Source organism: Rousettus aegyptiacus, unplaced genomic scaffold, assembly GCF_014176215.1.
Source record: "Rousettus aegyptiacus isolate mRouAeg1 unplaced genomic scaffold, mRouAeg1.p scaffold_m13_p_6, whole genome shotgun sequence".
Lineage (NCBI taxonomy): Eukaryota > Metazoa > Chordata > Mammalia > Chiroptera > Pteropodidae > Rousettus > Rousettus aegyptiacus.
The window spans coordinates 63,095,894-63,112,442 of NW_023416309.1; the positions used below are offsets into that span (position 1 = coordinate 63,095,894).

General features: G+C 37.1%; 1 non-coding gene across 1 annotated transcript; it reads left to right on the forward strand.

Moving 5' to 3' along the window:
- Positions 1–952: 952 nt before the first annotated feature.
- On the forward strand, positions 953–5,285 carry LOC107506759. The gene is made up of 2 exons (XR_004951502.1): positions 953–1,215; positions 2,899–5,285. It is a non-coding gene; the product is annotated as an uncharacterized LOC107506759 (transcript).
- Positions 5,286–16,549: the final 11,264 nt, after the last annotated feature.

Below are 16,549 nucleotides of genomic sequence, written 5' to 3' on the forward strand. Positions count from 1 at the left end.
ATCAACTGGAAAGATAGACTTGTCGTCAGTTGCTGGAATGAAGACTGTTAAAGGAACAAGTTAGGTGAATATCAGAAGTTCCTTTGGGGGTGTGTTAAGTTGACGTGCCCATCACACATGCAAATGATGCTGAGTAATCAGCTGAATATAAAAGCTGGATATCAATAATATTACATCTCAGGGTTGAACTGGAGTTACCAATTTGGAAGTCTTCAGCACATGAGGATAGTATTTGAAGCCATGAAGTTGGGGAGTTCCACAGGGGAATAAGGGCACTTAGAGGAGCTTGGCTGAGGGGGAGGATCTTGCAAGTTAAGAGAGATCATTAACTCATTTCCTGTTTGCCCCAAGAATACTTACAGGTGGCACTTTTGGCTGCAGCATTTAGCCCTAGATAACTTGCAGGATAGAGTCCTAACCTTACCCCCAAAGTTTGCCATGAAATACTTTGCTTTCATTATTACTTTCGCATCACTCTAGTCTATAGATAGTCTTTGGAAACAAATGACATCGTTCTATTCACAGCATTATTTTGAGTAGTGTACTTCTCAATTGCTGAAAATGTCAAATCCTAGAAAACAACATTCTTATAGGTGATGGTAACATCATTCTCAAATAGTTACCAGAAGATTTATTTGATAAATCCGATGTATGTATATATTTCTGCTACATTAGGGTTAGAGACAAGTTCTGTTTAGAAATAACTCCAGAACCATTTTTATACTTTATTTTCACATTGAAAAACTGTCAGATTTGCTTCAATCTCAAAGAGCGCGTTTACATAAAATTAATGCTGGCAGCGAGCTGTACTTCTTCTCCTAAACAGGAAACGGGTTAAAAAGAGATGGGGATGGGAGTGGAGGGTAAAGTGCCTCTTTAAAATTAGTAAGTGATCGATATTTGTAGAAAGAATTAAGTCTCCAGTTGGGGAGGCTGGTGTTGCAGTCCAAAAGTCCTGATGGACACTGGCTGCGGTTGGCAGCCCCTTAGGCCTCTCCTCCGCCACCAAGGGAGGGGGCCACAGGACGCCTTCTGAGAGGCTGGTGTAGAAAACCACCAACGAAATTTCTTTCCTCCAGGGGGCTCAGGATCATAGAGGCTCTCTCCGCCATGTTCCTAGAGCGACCGATGCGGCGCGGACAACCGGCGCGGCCCCTACTTCCGGCGACGCGAGGCTCCCCGAGCGAGGGAGCCAGGTCGGCGACCCACGGCGCGGTGAGTAGTCGGCCCGGGTTATTGGGCCAAGTGCTCAGAAGCCAGACTGCGCGAGCTGGCGGTAAAGGGGCAACCCAGACCCTGGCGTCGAGATGGTGGGTGTGGCCTCGGCCTCCGCTACCCCTGCCGCTCGGAGGGCGATGGGCTGGGCCTGAGGGCTATGGCGGTGGGAGCGGCGGGACCCGGCCCGTGAAGAGCAGCCGTTGGAGGCCTAGGGATGGCAGAGGCCTTAAGGGGAGCCCCAGCAGTTGGTGCAAGAGGCGGACGGGTCGGGCCGTGCGCTGCTCCTTATGCCTTCCGGTGGCGCATTTTGAGACTAAGCATTTAACAAACGCTGTTTGTTAACAAACAGATGTTGACTCATTTAAACTTCTAATCCCTGATGATGGAGTATCTTTATTGTCATCCAATTTTATGTATGAAAAACATACACGTTCCTGTTACCCATGTTCGCATGACAAGCGGCTCCTAGCCCTCAAGTTTACTTTGATAACAGCACCTGCGTGTATTGATGCTGGGCATTGGGCTCAGAGCTGGACTTGGCGTTGGAAGTTGTGTCACATCAGTTCTGCCACTAAGAGATTAGGCTCTGGGGTCAGGTTGCTAGGGGTTGGGAACCTGGCCGAAGTATGTCTGCCTTTTCTTAGCCGTAAAAATTGAGATAATTTCCAACTCTGTTAATGAGAATCAAAATAGCACGGCGTCTAGCATACAAGCTATCTGTTGGTATGATTTCCTCATTTGTAGTGTTCTAGGTGGATTAGATAGTTTCTGCGTTTCTTACTAGATCTGACTTATACTTTAAAAAAAATAAATGTTTTTTCAGTGTGTAAGTACTATTATAATAAGTACTATTACAGCTATTTTTTTTGAACACGAGCACTATAGACCTAACAAATGTTTACTTTTGATACTTTTGATAAATGTTCTGTAAATATTTACTAAAGTTAAGGAATTTTGTAGTGTAAGCAGTGTGCTCTTTCTGATACCATAATTATAGCAGATATAATTATTCAGTATCCACATTAATTCCTCAGCACTGTCAGGCCTGACGTTTCGGTTATACAGGAAGATAAAGAAATGGCAAACAAAGATGTAATTTGTGTTTTCAGTTATTTGCTTTATAAGCTTGTATGCAGAGACCCAGAGTAATTATTCCCATTTTAAGGTCTACTTCTGACAAATAATGTGGAAAATAGTTCCAATAATTTTATTATTTTTATAACCCAGCTTCTATGTTTTCACCTATTTAGAGTTTGCGATTTGTTTCTTTGTTTATAGCCACTATTTTAGATAACATATGTAAGTAAATGAAATTAATATATTTTAAATTTTGAATTTTTGCAGCATTTGGATATTTTAAAAAATTCTAGCCTATTTTTGCATGTAAACTTAATGTCTCCCGTTTATTGTGTGTTCTACTTGCCACCTTTGTTTTTTTAATTCAGTTTCAGAAGTTTAACATGGGAGTAGATATTAAAACATAATAATGTTTATTTGATATTTATTAAGTTTAAACTCTGGAATTAGAATTATTTTGCAAACATTTTTCCTCAGAATTATCTGTTTTCATACGTATTGAATATATGTTTAATTTCGGCATGGATGCAATTTTGATAAATCTAAAGAGTTATAAAGTTGAATAGTTAACAAATCACTTATAATTTTTTTTTCTACACCCAGAAAATTTTGAGCTGTGTAGCTCTAAGAAACAAAACATTCGTTCATAAGAAAAGAATAGACTCAACATTTGGCTGTTAACCATGCGGTTAGGAAAACCTAAAGGAGGTATTTCTCGGAGCTCCAGCCAAGGAAGAACCTCTGAGAACCAGCGCAAAACAAGCCGGCAGCGGCAGAAATGGGGAATGACCATTCGGTTTGACTCAAGCTTGAGTAGACTGAGAAGAAGCTTGGATGAGAAGCCCTATAAATGTACTGAATGTGAAAAGAGTTTCAGTCAGAGCTCAACTCTTTTTCAACACCAGAAGATCCATACTGGAAAGAAATCCCATAAATGTGTTGATTGTGGGAAAAGTTTCTTTCAGAGTTCTAATCTCATTCAGCATCGGCGTATCCATACTGGGGAAAAGCCCTATAAATGTGATGAATGTGGAGAAAGGTTTAAACAGAGTTCAAATCTCATTCAGCACCAGAGAATTCATACTGGAGAAAAGCCCTATCAGTGTGATGAATGTGGCCGATGTTTCAGCCAGAGTTCCCACCTTATTCAACATCAGAGAACCCACACTGGAGAGAAGCCCTACCAGTGCAGTGAATGTGGCAAATGCTTCAGCCAGAGTTCTCATCTTAGGCAGCACATGAAGGTGCACAAAGAAGAGAAGCCTCACAGAACCCGGGGCAAAAATATTAGGGCAAAAACTCATTTAGTATCGTCTTGGAAAGCTGGTACAGGAAGGAAGTCAGTGGCTGGTCTCCGCTAAGTAAAGGGCGCTGCTTCAGTCTTCTTTTGTAAAAGCAAAAGCTGTTTCTTTTACAGCTGGAGATAACTTTATAATAGAGCACTTAAATACTGTATCCTTTCCTAGCATGGAGACTTTGGGAGTTTATTGCCATCGGGCTGAAAGAAATTACATGAGTCCAGCTGTCCTCATTTCTTTTTTATGTAACCTGGAGTACAAAGAACTAAAAATATGTTTTGAGAAAATATAAGAGCCTTCACTTCATTTGAAATAGCTTCTTACATCATTTTGACAAAAACAATTTTGTTTGATGACATGTGTACAAGTGCAGGAATCCCAATGACTACTCGGTTTTACGACTTTCTGTTGAAGGAGTAAATAAAAGGAAAAGGAATTCCATTGGTTTTGGAGTTATATGATAGATGAAATTTTATGTGTGTAAAGTTTTATAGTATAGTAATCATTGATTTGTAAGTATGATTCAAGGTTCAGCATATTAAAATGTATTCATGTTAACAGATTTTTAATCAAGACCGATAACTACATTAGCTTTCTTTTGTTTCTTTCCTTCTGTTTATAGACATTTGTTAATTAAAGGAGTAGAATTTCCATATTTCACCGAGTTCTTAGAGATACTCTAGAAGTCAAAGTGAAAACTGAATTAGACCACGTCTGTTCCTGCGAGTACTGTTCTTTGTTATGGTATTACACTTTCCAGAAGTTGGGATGGGTTTATGTTGATCCATCCCCATGTCTTTGACTGCTTTTGGCATTCTCTTATGCTCTGATAAACTGGCTAGACTATTAGCTGTACATGAATAAATAATTAAACCATATTTTACCAAAACATCTCAACTTGCTAATTAAAAATCTACAATTTACATACCTCCCTGACTCCCACTTTGAGAGCTTTAAGTAACCCTGGTTGTGTTAAATGTTTGGCAATGGCAAAAGTCACTTAACCTTTTTTGAGTTATATGAATTATTTACAAAGTCTAGCAAACATATTTCTTAGCTTCTATCAGAACAGTTTTTTGTCAGACATTCTGACAAGCTTTCAGCTCAGGTTTTGATTTCTATTGAATACTAACATTCTGATTATTTTGTATTTTTTATAATTATACTAGTTTCTGTTGTATTAATGACAGTTATTCATAAAAATTAAAAAATGGAATATTCTGTTTATTTTTTTCCTGGAAAATTGTTTTAATGATTTAGGCAGCATCTAAAATTACAGCTTTGGAAAAATCACTTGTTTTTCCTGTTTTTCATTTCCTCATACTTGAACTTTGCTCCCTCCTGGCCTTGTACTGAGTGCAGGGTCACAGAAGATGGCTTTGTTGACAACAGTTTCATCCAGCAGGATATCCAGAAAGTGTTTTTTGAGTATGAGGCAATTGTGATTATCTTTTACAAAAGACTTCATATTTGACCATGTAGCAAGTGTCCTGTTAAAGCCAAATCACTTTGTAGCAAGGGCGTGGCTGTGGGCCATTTTGAAGATATTTATAGCAATTTTGTGTCTGGAGTAACTTCTAACCAAGAACAATACCACTTTCTTAAATTTGATGAGTTTTTCAATTTTGACAGCAACCACAGGGTCCTGAATAGACTTCTGTGTTCTCTATAAAAATAAAGCATATACTCTTTAGATTTTGATGTATTCCCAGTTTGACTGTGGTATGCTTTTCTTAGAGCCCTAAAACTGGGAGTAACGTGGTAGCCTGTGGTAACATATAGCACTGCAGCTTTATGCTCCTTTATGAGCATCTTTGGAGATAGAAAAATCACAGCTGCTTTAAATTAATGAATTAATGGAAATGTTCCACTACTAGAGATTGAGTAATAGTAGATTGTGAGTCTGGTAGGTTCTGCTTCTTCGAGTATACTTTTGTATGAAAATATGCTGACCCTCAATATTCTGCTGAATTTCTACCATAACTCAGGTTTACCAAACTGAATCCTTTTGTTTTTCTTACACAATCTCTGGATGTTTAATAAGAGGAGCTCCAGGGTCTTCTTTTTTTTAAGTACTGATAAAATTTCTTCCCCCCTACACCAATGAGTAAGATATGTTGTTAAAAAATCCTTGAAACTGATCAAGGCAGCCTTAGCTTAAAGGGACTTAGGTTAAGTGGGTAGTCAAGTAGAGGAATTGGAAAACTATAAACAAATGAGAGTACAGAGGGACCTTTGACCCAGTGTTTTTCAATTTCAGCTTGCATCGGAATCACCTGGAAGGCTTGTTAAAACTGCTTTCTGAGCCCACTCTTGTAATTGCTTATTCAATAGATCTGTCTGGGCTGTAGCCAGATAATTTACATTTCTAACAAGTTCCTAGGTAATGGTGATATGCTGGTCCAGGACATAACTTTGAGAACCACTGCTGCAATGATGTGCTTACATAAAGTGGTGTCTAAATCAGATACATATGTAATATTAATCTTTGATAAGGGTAGACAGGATTTAATGATAAAGATTTTGGGCTCTTTGGTCTATCTACTTAGGTTTGCATCTTGATTACCTAGCAACTGGGCAACTCGAAATTTTGTTCTTCGCTAAATTGGAGAAGATAGCTATGGTTGAGTTGTGGAGGGGCTTGAATGAAGAAATTAATGCAGGTAGTGAGCTTAGCAATAGAGCCTGGGACATTGTTCAGAATTTACTGATTAAGTTGCCAGAGGCAGAGACACTATTGAATAAAATCTGAAATTGTCAGTAGCAAAATTGTTATTCCCATAAATTTAAAGGTAAGTTCTTTTGGAGAGAAAGGGGTACCTATAAAGGGAGGAGCCATCTAATAAGTTTCTAAGTGAAATTTAAGAACCCGTATGAACTATTTTGAAAGGTAATGGGACTACCTCTTTAAAGTGGAAGTACATAGCCACAAACTAACTATTCCCCACATTAGGAAGGCAAAGTGATTTTATTTTGCTGAGGAAGTAAATAGCTATTGAGCACTGGCTATGTATAAAAAACTGGTAGAAAAAAAAAGCTAAATTACATTTTTAAAACAATTTTAAAACACGTGACGAATATATAGTGTGATTTTCAAATTGGAAGAATTTACATCTGGTATAATGAAGAAAAAAGGTGTCTTGAAAGGGATGACATTTATACTAGAAACCCAAAAGGTTGTAGAGGGCAGGTAGTCAATGTAAATGAGTGAAATGTGCTGTAAGCTGGAGTGTCCCTGCCCATCTAAAAGGATAACCCTGACTCAGTTTTAGCCAGTTGTCACGCAGAGATTCAGACCCAGATATGCCAGCTCTTAATTTTTCAAGAGAAACCAGAAATCTAAATTTAAAAGGCACAACCCTTCTTATCAGCTTGCTACACCTGGACTAGATTTTTAAGGATGTAAAGGTTCTGTAACTGGTGGGAAAGGAGAGTGGAGGAAGAAAGGAGAGGAGAGGCAGAGCTACATAATAAAATAGAAGCTGCAAAGGGCAGAAGAATCTCAGAACTGCAACAAGTAGTTGCCTTATTGACATTCCAGTTTTATCTAAGAGAGTTGTGGAATATAAGGCTGGAATGGGCCTCCACGAGAGCCCTAAATATCAACCTTAAGGAACAGTTTGATAAGATAGGATGCACGAAGGTTTTTAAAGCACAGGTTAAAAGATAATTATCCAGTGAGAACCATGTTGCTAGAAGAAAAACTACACTAGAATAGAGCCAATTGGCTAATTGGATTTAAAAAGTTTCATCTTCTGCCTTGGGTCTCGAATCTTCTCTCCTGGTCCCACACTGACAGCAGCTCCAAACTGCTCTGTAACTGCTCATTCTGCTTTGACCAATATCTGTTCTGAGAGGCCTCCAAGAAGTTGACCTTGAAATTGAAAAATGTTGCTGCTGAAAGATGGGAAAATATAACTACAGAAACACAATTCTTAGTTGCATTTCTTGTAGTAAAACCAAGTATAAGTGGCACTGTTGCCTAGAATCATTACAATTTTGTTTAAAGGAAGAGCATCTAAGGAAGTGACTGTATGGATGTTGGGGTTGTCTTCCCTGGAGGGAAAATGAGTATGTTATATGTGGAAGAAAGAGATGTCCAGTGAACAAAAGATCCAAGTGCTCCCCTACATTTCCCAGCACTGTTGTAATCAGGTGAGAAGCAAAGAGTTCTGGTCATTTGTAAGCAAAAGTGATGCCTCTAACAGCTGTTGTGTGATTATGCTTCCACTTCCCATAGTGGAAAGGTTGGATAGTTTCTGAACCTCTTGCCAACCTGCACAAAATTGATATTTTAAAAAATGTATGTATGTGTTAAAAGCTTGCAAAATTCTTAATATGATCCAGGTTTGAAGGGGAAAACAGTTTGGGATCATTTAAAAGTTGGAAATGGCATTAGTTTTCTAAAACCATATACACTGTGTATGTATTTTAGAATTCAAAGAGCATAAAAGAATTGGGGTCATTAAAAAACAGTCATATAATTTAGAGGGGAGAGAGATAAGTATCCTTTCAGTCCTTTCAAACCATGAGAATCTGATTCCTTAAAGTTTGATATCATTTTGCACATTTGTTCTTTCATTAATTACTTAATTCTTTCAACATACATGTGTATCATGTGCAAGACTAAATAAATTCTGCAATGAGCAAGGACCTCCAAGAGAATAGAAAAGATTGAATGTGCTACTGTGCTTCCTAATTTGTCAAGAGAACTCTAAGACATATATATTTTTTTTAATTTAGGAATTTGAGACAGTCATACTGATTTAAATGAAGCTTTCGAGATTAATATCTTTCTTAGGTTCCATAGAGCAACCCTCCTCTCCAGTTATATTCTTATGTTCAAAGCAATCTAAACAGGTTACCTTGGACAGCAGTCCCCAGCCTTTTTGGCACCAGGGATCAGTGCTCCTATGAGAATCCAATGCCTAGTGGGTGATCTGAGGTGGACCTGAGGCACTGGGAAGCGGCTGCAAATCAGATGAAACTTCACTCACTCATCTGCCACTCACCTCCTTTGTGTAGCCCCATTCCTAACAGAGCATGGACCAGTACCAATCTGCAGCCCAGCGTTTGGGAACCCCTGCCTTAGGACATAAGAATCCAGCTATTCAGTGGGATTAAAAGGCTAAATGACAGAATTTGAACAGATGAGTCCAATCGGGGCCAATACGATGATTTGGGGGCAAACAATCATGGAGAGAAGTTAGGGTTCAGTTAGAAAACCAAAGTTTATATATCCCAAAATATGAGATGTTTTAATATAGTTAATTAGACTTACTATCTCTGACACGCCATATCGTTTTGTTTTTGTGGGGTTTTTTTTCTTTCTTTTTTCTTTTTTCTTTTTTTTTCCTATTTCGTCCATAAACTAAATACTGGTAAAATGTGTTTAACATTTTACCAGTATTTAGTTTACTCTATTAAAATAATTGGTCTGCTTTTTCTTCTCCTAGCTGGACCTTGACTGAAACAATAATAATGAGAAGTAAAGTAAAAGCACAAGGATCTATGGTTTCTTACCAATCAGAATATTATCCAAAAGTATAAACCCTACTCAGTAGGCAATGTTGTGGAGAACCAGCTCATACATTGCTGTTGGGAATACAAAAATATTGGAACTTCTACAGAGGATAATTCAGCATTATCTAATATATATATATATTATATATAATATATATATATATGCATTTAATTTTTGACCTAGAAATTAAGCTAAGAATTGGTCCCAAAGATATAATACCAAAAATATGAAATAATGTACGCACATGTCAGCACATTTTCACAGAAAAGACTTGTTCATTACAGTAAGACATTGACCTACAATGTAAACATATCATGCTTTTTTTTTTTCAGTGATGGATTTATTTTTCATGATGTCCTCATGGCTTTTTGCCTTACTGTAGTTGGGTCAGATTTTCATTTTCAGTGATCAGATTCCCTCACTTTGTGCAGGATCCAGAAGCATATTTACTAAGTGCTTTTTAGGAAGTTAAGTGTCGACACTGATGCAGATCAGCAGATTAAGTCCCTAGGCTCAATAAGAAATACTCTAACCCAATGAGGGCACTTTGTGGACAAAGGAAATTGAAGTACTCAGTCACACAAGAATTCATTGTTCTGGGACACTGGGCTTGTTTCACTTCTTTACATTACTTAAAATTGTCACTAGATGGCAGCAAAGGAGATATAATGGAAACCAGCATGTCATTTACATTTACCTTGAAACTTTGAAAATACCATACTCAAAATGTTAAAAGCTTGAGGCTACTCTTTACAGTCAGATAGGATTTAGTAAACTGTCTTTAAAGGTGCAGGCTTAATTTGCTTTAAATTGAGTATATTTTAGTCAAATTACTTGAATGTTCTTTTCATTTCCACTGTAACTTAGATATCAAATAATTTATAAGATACAGGGGGATAAATAAATCCTTTTCTTATCCTGGTAGAAAAAGAAATCATCTAGGGTGTTTGCTAAACAAATCATAGTTATTTTCTCTGCACCTCTCTTTCTTTGTTCTCTCCTACTACCAACTCATTGAAATATTTGTCTATTCTTCCTCTCCTTTCCTGGCATGCGCCCCTCAGTTCATTCCCATCACCTTTTATCCACCCATCTGCTCAGAAATAATCTTTCCAAGGATTTTCCATGAATATTAGTGCAGAACAGTGGCATGGGCTCTTGACAGGAAAGCTCAAAAGAAAGGCTAGAACTCTAGGGACACGGAAAACAGAGGTAGAGACAGATGTCAGAGCATTAGAGTTGGGAGAAAAGCTTGTTGCTTTCCATAGTTTGAACTTCTTATCATGTGCATGCATTACATTTATATTTAAAATATAAACTCAAAGCCAATTACATTCTTTAGTAAAACAGATTGGGAACAGGCTGGAGAACAGGAGCTGGGTTCCCAGAGCAATGCCTAGGTACTTTATCTCCTTTGCCTGATGGGTGAGAAGTCCTACGTAGCACCGCATTTCATAAACTTGCCATCTTAGCTGGTACTGATTTCTCTAATCAGTCTTTTCAATTTCCTCTCCTTGACCACTTTGTGATGCTGAGAGTATGTTATTCTAAATGATACCACTTGACAATCATAAATTATTTTATTCCCTTTCTGAGATCAAAGGGAAATTGATTAGTTTATGCCTGTCCTTTCTGAAACCAGCCTTTTAAACCTGCAAAGCCCCATAGCCAAAGTTTATACAATGTATTGAAGGACTTTCTTACCTTCTGTCAATATTTATTACCTTGATAATTAATTACTTAATACCTCACCTGGTTCTAGAAAAGATTTGCAGTAGGTTTTAAAAATATGCATTAAAAATAATGATAGAATGATCATGCTACATTACAGTGTCTAGTGGGTTTTTCTAACCTCCCACTGAAATCTTCATGAACACACAGGTGAAGATAAAAAACCCACAATCTCAAGAGGACCTCAGAATGATAGACAGTCCATTAGCATATAAGGCTGGATTAGGAAAAATACATCCCAGGCTTTACTTAATGGAATGCTAAGGCTTTGATTTATGAAACAAAGACCACCTACCTATACGGAGCAGAAAGACACTTAAGTCCCATATTAGTTTCCTAGGGCTTTTGTAACCAAGTACCACAAACTAGGTGGCTTTTAACAATAGAAATTTATTCTTTCACAATTCTAAGGGCTAGATTTCTGAAATGAAGATGTAGACAGGTTTGTGCTCTCTCTCTCTCAGGGTTTTAGGGGAGCATCTTGTTCCATGCCTTTCTCTAAGGTTTTGATACTGCTAGAAATCTTTGGTGTTCCTTGGCTTGTGGACGTTTCACTCCAAACTCTGCCTTTCTCTTCACATGGCACTTTCTCATGTTTCTGTGTCTGTCTCTTCTCGTCTTATAGGGACACCAATCATGGTGGATTAAGGGTCCACTTTATTTCCATATGATGCCATCTTAACTAATTATATCCACAATGATCTCATTTCCAAATAAGGGCATATCCTGAGGTTCTGAGGAGGATATAAGTTTGGGAGAACTGTTCAACTGAGTACAGGTTTTATCTCCTAGCCTGCTCCTATGATGCATAACCAGTGAGAAAGCCAGGTACCACAAATTTAGTGGCTGAAAACAACACAGTTCTGTTGGTCGAAAGTCTGGGTGGTAAGAGCTAGATTTTCTGCTTAGGGTCTCACAAGACCAAAAGGAAAGTGTCATTCAGGCTGGACTATTATGTGGAATGTCTAGGCAAAAAATTGCTTCAAAGACATTCAAATTATTGGCAAATTCTTCAGAGTAATAGACTAGAAACTCTCTCCTGGTATTAAAAAGGGAAAATAAACTTGGCTTGAAATACCACTAAAAGCAGAGTCTAAGCAAGAATGTGCATATAGGTAATTCACTTGAAGAAAATCTCAGAGTAGAAAGGAGTCCCCTGGGAAAGTTGCTGTAGACTGAATGTTTGCATTCCCCCAAAATTCATATACTGAATCCTAATCAATGACGGAGGTAAGATGATTAGGGTATAGGTTGGTGCACTCATGAATGGGATTAGTGCCCTTATAAAAGAGACCACACAGAGCACTCTGGTCACTTCTACCATGTGAGAATACAACTAGAAGATGGCCATCTATGAACCAGGAAGTGAATGCTCCCCAGATGCTGAATCTGCCATCACCTTGAGCCTAAAATCCTCAGCCTCCAGAACTATGAGAAATAAATATTTGTCATTTAAGCCACCAAGTCTGTGTTAGTTTGTTATAGCAGCCCAAATAGACTTAAGCCAAGAATGATAAAAGAAGGAAAGGCTGAAGACAACTGGAACCTGATCCTATGAAAGGGGCCTGTAGAATGTTTCTCCCAGTTGTCTCTCCGAAGGCCCCCAGGAGAGGTCATTACCCATTGGTCCTGATAGAGCTGCTGTCTGGGGCACTTCCAGATTGTGATGGTGCCTGTGTACTAGAGCAGCTAGACAGTGGGCTGCAATCTATGATGTCAGGGAAACCCCAAAATAGAGGGCAAAAAATGTGCAGGGCATGTTTGGGAAAAAATGTTCTAAGTATGATGTGAGTCAAAGTTCACACTGAGTTGTTTGCTATAGTCACAGCTATCATCAGAAAGTAGACTGAGAGGGTGGGAGTTTAGCACCAAACAATCTGCTATAATGCTTTTGAAAGTTATATTCTGAAACTCGGGAAAATGCTTCTCATCCTCACAAATATGGAAGAAGGCATAGTACAGAAAGCAAAAAGACAAAATGAGATGTATAAGGAAATAGGTGGATTAGGAAAGATTTCAAAGAATCTAAAATTGAAATTCAGCAATTGAATTTCACACTATAAGCAGCAGAGACAAATACAGATATTATACACAATAGAGCTATTTAAATGAAAACTTGAGAAACAACTCCAAATTGTAGAGAAAAAGAACAAATTTCTCACTTTTATATGAGAAAAAATGTGGTGGACAGAGAACCAGTTTGTGAATCATCGGATACACATGGTGGTTTGCAATCAAGGAAAAGAAATATTTCAAACTGTAATTATCAGAAATTTTCTGAATTCATAGTCTGTATTAGTTATCTATTGCTGCAAAACAAGTAACCACAAATTTATTAGCTTAGAATAACACATACTTATTATCTCAGTTTCTCTGGCCACAGCTTATCAGGGCTTTCTGCTTCATAGTCTGTCACCAGGCTGCAATTTCATCTGTCACAGACGGATCTACTTCCAAGGTCATGTGGTTATTGGCAGAATTTAGTTCCGTATGGGTCATTGGACTGAGGGCCTTAATTTCTTGCTGGCTGTTGGTCTCGGTTCCTTACTATGTGGGCCACTCCATATAGCTGCTCACAATATACTAGTTTCCTCCATCAAAGCCAAGAGATAGTTGGCTGGCAAGAGAGAAGTTACAGTCTTATGTAACAAATAATAGAAGTGATATAGCATCACCGCTGCCACATTCTATTGGTTATAATAAATTCAAAGGATGCTTCAGATGTTTCCATGTCTTGGCCACAGTGAATAATACTACAATGAACATTGAGGTGCATATATCTTTACAGATAAATGTTTTTAAATTTGGGGGCTAGATACCCAGAAGAGAGATTGCTGGGTCATATGGCAATTCTATTCTTATTTTTTTTGAGAAAACTTTATACTGTTTTCCGTAGTGGCTGTGCTAATTTACAACCCCACCAACTGTGTATGAGAGTTCCTTTTCCCCGCAACCACTCCAACACTTGTTATTATTTCTCCTGTTGATAGCCATTCGAACAAATGTGAGGTAGTAAGCATCTCACTGTGGTTTTGATTTGAATTTTCCTAATAGCTAGTGAAGTTGAGCATCTTTTCATATGTCTGTTGGTGTTTACATGTCTTGGGAGAAGTGTTTGTTCGGGTCCTCTGACCATTTTTTAAATAGGATTATTCATTATTATTGTTGAGTTGTATGAGTTCTTTGTGTATTTTGGATATTAGGCCGTTAGCAGAGGTATTATTTGCAAATATCTTCTCCCATTCAGTTGATTGCCTTTTTATTTGGTTGATGGTTTCTTTTGCTGTGCAGACTCTATCTATCTATCTATCTATCTATCTATCTATCTATCTATCTATCTATCTATCTTATATCTATCTATCTATCTATCTATCTATCTATCTATCTATCTATCTATATTCCAAATTGTTTATTTTTGCTTTTACTTCCTTGTCCTTTGAGGTCAAATTCATAAAATCTTATCTAAAACCAAGGTCTATGAGTTTAGTATCTATGTTTTCTTTGATAAAATTTATTGTTTAAGTCGTATTTATGTCTTTGATCCATTTTGAGTAAATTTTGCAAAGTCTTTTTTCTTCACTTTTGAAAAATAGTTTCCTTGAATATAAAATTCAAGGTTTGTTTTTGTTTGTTTGTTTGGTTGGTTTTGGTTATTCATTGTCTTAAATATTTAAATCCACTCTCTTGCTTGCATGGATTTTGACAAGAAGTCAGCTGTAATTTTTCTCATTCCTTATTCCAATACTTACATTCTTGCTCCTCTTTAATTAAAGAATTTTCTCCCTCTGAATTCTTTCCAGAGTTTTTGTTAAATTTTTTACATTTTAAATATGATATTGTAGTTGTTGCTTTTTTTTTGTATTTATCGTGCTTAATGATTTCTGAGATTCCTGCATATGTGTTTTATTGTCATTGATTTTTGAAAGATATTAACCATTATTACTTCAACAATTTCTTCTGCTTCATTCTCTTTTTTTTCTTCTAGTATTTTAATTATGCATATGTTACAGCTTTTGAAATTGTCTCACAATGAATTCTTCAATGTCTTTTTCTGTTTGGGGTTTTCTTTTTCATTCTTTTATTTTTCCTCTTTGCATTTCAGTTTAGGAAGTTTCTACTAACCTAATCTCACTGATTTCTCAACTGTGTCACCTCTGCTGATGAGCTCATCAAAGACATTTTTATTTGTTTGTTTCAGGGTTTTTTAAAAATATTTTTCAATTGTTTAAGTTTTTGTTGGTGTTCAACATTATATTATCTATATTAGTTTCAGTTGTACAATATAGTGATTTTACACTTTATACCTTACAATGTGGTCACCTCACTAATTCTAGAAATCATCTGCCACCATGCAAACTTATCCCAATGTTATTTACTGTATTCCCCTTCACATTTTTTACCCATCCCCCTACTCCCTTCCTTCTGGCAACTATCTCTTTGGTCTCTGTTTCTATAAGTCTGGTTCTTTTTTGTTTCGTTTTATTTGTTTTGCTTTGTTTAGAGTCCACATATAAGGAAAACCATATAGCATTTGTCTTTCTCTGACTTTTTTCACTTAGCATAAACCCTCTAGGTTCATCCATGTTGTCGCAAATGACAAGATTTCATTCTTTTTAATTGCTGCATGTCTATAGGTACATCTTTATCTGCTCTATCAATGGACACTTAATTTGTTTCCATATCTTGGCTATTGTAAATAATACTATAGTGAACATAGAGGTGCATATATCTTTTTGAATTAGTGTTTTTGAATTAGTGAGTCACAAGTAAATGTTAAAAATAAAAAAGCACGTCTTAATAGTGACATTTTCTTGTGACACTTTCTTGGAGTGTTCCTCTCCCTGTTTATTTTACTCATATGTTTTTGTATGCTGTCTACTTTTTCCATTAGAGCCCTAAACATATTAATCATATTAATTTTAAATTCCCTGTCTGATAATGTCAATAACTGTCATATCTGAGCCTGGTTCTGATTATTGCTTTATCTCTTAAAATTGTTTTTTTCCTTGCTGTTTTAGAATTTCTTATAAATTTTTTTGTTGTTGAAAGCTGGATATGTTTTATCAGAAAACAGGAACTGAAGAAAATATGCCTTTATAGTGAGGAGTTATGTTAGTACAGCTTGGATTGGGGCTATGTTTGATGTTTGCTGCAGATATAGATATCAGATTATTCAAATTATTGTAGTTTTCTTGTTTTTTTTTTCTCTCCTCTTGGCTTCTCATTTCCCTAAGTACTGCTCTTCAGATCTCCTTCACCTGTAATTCACTGTTACTATATTTGAGCCATGTCAGTGTTGTGATAAGGTGTGGGGGAGAGGGACATTCTATAATCTTCTTATTATATCTGAATATTTTAGTTGGTCTATGCCTTAAGCCTGTGATATTCACAAATGTTTCTCCAGTGGTGTTTTCCCCCTACCTCTCTATTCTTCTCCTGAGCTACAGTTTCCCCAACGTATTCCCTTGAAGCTCTGGGCCATTATTTTGGAGTTTTCCCACTTACCTGAAACAGGAAGGATAGACAAGAGCTGGAGTGTGAGGATTGTCCCTCCACTTAGAGGTATTTTCTGGCAGGTTTTTCCCCTATACTATGGGCTTCTTTATAAAGAAAGCACTGTGTATATTTCAGAATGGTTACTCTATCCCAGCTCCCACAGAGACATCAGATCTTCTCTGAGATTTTCATTTTGAGTACTTGT